Source organism: Solanum pennellii, chromosome 6 (assembly GCF_001406875.1).
Source record: "Solanum pennellii chromosome 6, SPENNV200".
Lineage (NCBI taxonomy): Eukaryota > Viridiplantae > Streptophyta > Magnoliopsida > Solanales > Solanaceae > Solanum > Solanum pennellii.
In genome coordinates this window covers 13,360,115-13,366,153 of record NC_028642.1, presented here as the reverse complement: position 1 = coordinate 13,366,153, position 6,039 = coordinate 13,360,115, and the positions used below count along the sequence as shown (strand labels likewise).

At 32.3% G+C, this 6,039-nt stretch overlaps 1 pseudogene; it reads right to left on the bottom strand.

Moving 5' to 3' along the window:
* Window positions 1-4,149: 4,149 nt before the first annotated feature.
* LOC107022120 lies at window positions 4,150-5,668 on the bottom strand (annotated as a pseudogene).
* Between the last annotated feature and the right edge of the window lie 371 nt (window positions 5,669-6,039).

Genomic DNA, 6,039 nt, shown 5'->3' with positions numbered 1-6,039 from the left:
GTACATTGTGATATTTTTCTTTTTGGTCTATATGGTCTTTTTATTTTATAATTTTTTACATAATACCTTTGTCTTGGTTTTTTGTATTTATATCTAGTCTTAGTATTTCTATAATTTTTATATCGCCTAGGTTTTTGCTTTTTATAATATTTATTTGTACATCCAAACTGTGGTGCTGTTTTATCTTTACAACAAGCTAAATTTTTAATTAGTACTTTTTCCATTTTTATTTTTTCCTTTTGGTTTTCACATAGTTGTACAAACCATTGATATAAGAATTTTATTCTAGCTCCTAAAGTATCTGTTAATCCTTCATCATTCCAATCTTTAATTATTTTTGTACTAAATGGTTCTGGTAATTTTGTGAAATATTGCTGTCTTATTTCTTTGCTTCATTTATATTATATTTTGCTTTATAGTAATATTCTTTAAATGCACATGTATATTCTTCTATGTAGAAAATGAAGATTTATACTGGCATTAACAGGTGAACTTGGGAGATGATGCAATGCATGTCAACTAAGGAGATGATGCGTTAAGTACTGCAATTCACTCTTTCTTACCTTTGAGATTTTGAGCTCATACCCAAGGAATACAATGAAAATCTTTCCTAGAAAATTTATAATTGTATTAGTTGTTCAACTTAATAAAAAATTTATTTGTCTTATGTTATTTATGAAAAATATTGAATTTTCACTTTGTATCGTAATGTGTATTATGCTTAACATTCTCGTTTTCCCATTTCTAAGACTTAAAATAAGAAAAATTTATAGTACTCTTTTTGTTCCAATATTATTGTTTATAGTATTAATCGTAAATATAATAAAACTGGTTTAAATGTTGATTGGACTTTTCTCCATTATTGAAATACTCTACAATAGAAAGAATTCTCATTATGTTATAAATATAATGAAGGTCTATCGTTCAATTAGGAATCCTAACTTTTGGACCAAGTCAAATTTTACTAAAAATAAAAGGGTGGGGCTTGGGTGGGGTTTCTTCTTATTTTATGATTTCACAACACATTATCTGTCACGATCCCAAATGTCGTGATTGACACCCATACTAATTCTCCGGTGGGAGAACCACTACTACGATCCAAGCTAAAATAATTAATCTAAAATTAAGGTATTTAACTTACGAAAGCAAGTTAAATAAACTAAGTAAGAAGTTTCCATAAACTTCAACAAAGATTCTAAAGAACTAACTAAACAAATGTGGAAGTAAACAACCTAGAACATGAAAGTCAATGTACAAAAACTACTAACGATAACCAAGTCTAAAACAAGAAGGGTCATTACCCAAACTAACATAAAACATCTAAGAACTAGTCTAAGTCCCAAATGTGGATATGGACCCAAAGAGAATCTAAAGCAGCCCGGAAAATGCTAGCTCACCCTTGACTTAGAAAGCAACGATGTAACACCTCTAAAAATGAACTAGGTGAATCTATGGCCTTACATGTATGTCATGAGCTTATAAAGTACTAAAATTTTTAATAATAGTGTTAGAAGTCAGTTTGAGGAGTTTGGAAGAGTTTGGAAGTGAAACGTCTAAGACGTCCTGAAACTAGTCCAAGTTGAACTAGTGTGTCGTAGTGTTTTGTAGTGGAGTTTTAGGGTGTTGTTTGAGGGTGAAATTGAGTATCAATGGTTCTTATGCATATCCTGACATGTAAAGGGTCAAAACATTCGAGAACGTTGCCCCAAGGACCAGCCAAAGGGTCCTTGAAGAGGAGACAAACATGGGCCAATGAAGCTGTCGAGGCAGCCAAGATTTGGCAGCCCTTGCGCTTCGCGCAACCTACACTCAAAGGCAAAAAATTATGCCCAGCGACACGGGGCCGACACAAACCATTATGTCACAAAATTTTCCAGAACCAAGAATTGGGGTGCCTCCGCGACGCGCAGCCATGTCCCAGATTTGGTTGCGTAATTTTTAAGTCAAATTAGAATTGTTTAAATGGTCCTAAATCTGCAGGGGCCTTTTGGGTATTTTGGAAACTTCTTATTGACGATTATTGAGTCATTTTAAACCCCAAAACTCACAAATTGATCAAAACCCTCAACTCAAAACAAAACCTCTCAATTCCTTCTCTCCAAAACCTCCATTTATGAAACTTTGAATCTCCAAGGAAGAAGACTGATTTTCCACGTTTTTCTCCATCAATTTTGTGGAATTTGCTTCATATAAGGTATGATGTTTCATCCTTTGATTCTCTTCCATTGGAGGAGTCAATTTCAAAATGGTTTTCAAGGATGATCAAAAACATGAAATCTTCTATTTCAACTTCTAGCCATGGATTCTTGCATGAAATTATTTGAAACAATGTTTTATGATATAATTGATGTTAATTGAAATGATTTTCGATCAAATTCCTTATGAACCTATGCAAATCATGAAATTCTTATTGTGACTATATTATGGGTAATGTGATCATAGCTCTATTGTATTGATTTCTTGTGTAGATTACTTTGGGCTATTGAATTATGTAAGAAGCATGTTGGTGTAATGACCCTCTTAGTTGTTTTATGAATTTTAACTATTATTTTATAGTAATATTTTAGTAGCTTTTTTAAATAACTTATGACTTTTAAGAATAAGTGAACATTGTTTTTTTTCAAATTTCAAGGATTATTTTATTGTAAATAATAATGAAAAATGAAAAAGTAGAAAAAAAGAAAAATAAATAATATTAATCGTACTAGTATTATTATTATTAATAATAATAATAAAAGAAATTAGGGAAAATAACCTAAAAGGTCAGAAAGTTAGCGCAGCCGACGATTTCTTTTTGAAAAGAAGGATATGAAGGGAGGAAGAAAATATGGAACTTAGTTTTCAGGTACATCAAGCATGCTCCTGAATTTTTGTTTTTGCAAATGGGTTTTGTCTTATTCATATTATTATATTATAAATAGAATGAAATTGCCGACTATAGATGTGCAAATTTATTCATGCACCGCAACATTATGACTTGATTATTTTATCAATATTTGATTGTTATTAATAAAGGGTAATGATTGGCAATGATTGTTATTTGAGAGTCCAAATCAATAGGCATTAGGAATAAGGTATATGACCTAACAATTGTGAATAGTTAGGATCTACGGACGATTTTCCGTATCCAACTGATTTCAATTTTTACTCTTATTATCATATATACTTCAAGTTTCGATACATTAAGATAGAAAATTAATCATTTATATATTATATTGTATGAAACCTATTACTATCAAAAAAAGGATAAAAAGAGATTTAGAAAGTGACCTCATGAGGACGGTTGGTCACTATACTGCAGATCACTTTTTTGTAGACACTTCATGAGGTGGCCGAACGGAGACTTCACGACGTCACCAATAAATTGTCCAATTTTTTTTTTAAAAAAAGAGACCTCATGAGGTCACTATTTTATTATTTTATTTAATTTTATATTTTAAAAAAGAGACCTCATGAGGTCATTATTTTATTATTTTATTTTATTTTATATTTTTAAAAAAAGACCGCATGAGGTCACTATTATATTTTTTTAATTTAATTTTATATTTTAAAAAGAGACCTCATGAGGTCAGTACTATATTATTTAATTTAATTTTTTATTTTAAAAGAGAGACCTCATAAAGTATCTTTTTTGCATTTATTGAATAGCGACCTCATGAGGTCTCTATCATGAAATTTACGGAAAATATAATGCAAAAAACAGACCTCATGAGGTCTCTTTTCTGCATTTATAAAATATAAAATGTTAAATAGAGACCTCATGATGTCTCTATCATAAAATTTTTGGAAAATTTAATGCAAAAAAGAGACCTTATGAGGTCTCTTTTTCTGGAAAGAAACTAACAGCTACTTATTATTTCTGCGGCTTCTCATCACCTGTCTTTTTAATTCAGTACCCAAATCAAGCTTAAAGAGCTTCCAAAAATAAATTGAACCAATACATTTACTAAATATTCTCTTACCAACTCATTTGCAACTCACCTTCAACATAATTCTATATTAAACAAAAACCAAGATATCCATAAGTTATATAATACATTGCAATGTTATCATGTATTCACAAAACAAATAATTCCCATCACAAAATTATTAAGTTGACAAAATTATCCATAAGTTAACTTAGATTATCTATCACAAGTCTAAACTTCACTAATGTGGTAGTGTGTTTCCGACATAATCATCATTTTCTTCATCACTACTAGACTCATGTGTCATATTTCTTTGTTGACCATACACTGGATATTGAGTAGGTTGAGATTGAGGAGATCGAGGAGGGAAAGTGACATCAGCGGAACAAGGGAGAATCCCTCCTGAAGCAAGTAATGCATCAAATTGAGCCTTAAGACCCGCAAACTGTAATTCCAACCACCTTTCCCTAGCCCGTGATTTTTCGGCTTGGCTAGATAGCTCAACAATCTTTTACTCCATAGCCAAATTTTTCTTCATCAATTCATCATGATATGAACTATTTAGGCTTTCAAAATCAGAAGAAAATTCACGAAAGGTTTTCTGCGGCATTTCATATGCATACCCATATCTACTCGGCCCACCAGTACAAGTTTAACCAAACTCTCTCAGCCTGTTCTTGAGTAAGTGGCATACCTCGATTTTCTTCCAGCAGAGTTTGTTGTAAATCCTCCAAAGCTTGAAGATATCGATTCTAATTGAATTTTATTATATGAGAATACAAATTTAGAAAATAAGTAATTTTTTTTTTAAATTAGAGGATTACATAGGTCACTTCAGCACGAGGTTCCACCCACACATCTAGATCTTCAAGATTTATCTTCTTTCTAATGTGTGTTGCCTTAAATGCCTCAGCCTGCGTTACTGGTCTTCCTAGTTCCTTTTCCTACATGTAAAAATAATAAACTTATAATCTAGAGTCATTAAATATTAATAGATAAAATATATAAAAACATAAAGAAAAATGTTACACCAATTTCCTCCCTGCACTTCCTTGACTTTGAGCCCACTTGTGTGTACAGAACCACCCTTAGTAGATGATCTTGCATTTTTACAGATCTCACTCATCTGCTTGAGTCTATGATCATATTTCCAATGCACAAGTAATTTTGCCCAATCCTCTGATAGAAACCAACTAGGTTTCTTATTATCTCTACGAGCTTTATTAAACAAACTAGCAAGAGTATGCGTAGCTTTCTTGGGAAAGTTTGCACAAATTTTGGCCTCATGTTCCGGATGCCAAGCACATTTTTTCTACAATCAAAGCATAATTTTTTCAATTAATAAGTATTAACGAAGACAAGTATTTTAATAGTGTTAAACGAATAAATTTTAAACATACCCTGAACTCCAAAAATATTTGTCTCTTGAGATTGCTAGGGATCTTGCCCCATGTAGGATAAGCATCTCTACAGAGTTCTTTGATTGCCTGAGAAATGATCCCCACAACATCATCTGGATTGAAACTGTAATACAAAGTTTTAACAGTTACAGGTTAAAACAAAGACAATTAAATGCTATAATCATAAACATACCATATTTTTTTTAAAAAAACTTACGTGTAGCCTTCAGGATCGATGACAAATCTATTATGCATATCCCTCACGCCAACTTGTGTATTGTCATGACCAGGTGTATCTGACTGATTTGTTGTAGGAGTGTTAGGCTCAAAACTATTATCTTGAATGCGAAGACTCGACATCATAAGTTGTGAAGCACATGATGATGATGGTTGTGAGTCTGCAGGGTCGTGAGTATTAGTGCGAGAGACACTAGACGTTGGTCGATTATCCTAAGGAGGCAAAAGATTGTATCCATCTGGGGTAGCATACCCAGATGTGGGCATCATCACAGGTCCATGAGGGGGCGGCTGAGTATATTCTAGTGGTGGATGCATATAGGTCGAAGGAGGATTACTATGTGGAGGCACGGTCCGCCTAGAATAGCAATGTGGCAGAGTGTCTCTTGGTGGGAGATATGTTGTGTTGTCTAATCTTATATGTATACTTGTCTGTTGTCTACTGACCATACATTCTTTCTTTTTTTTCTTTTTGGGGCCATTATCAATATCTT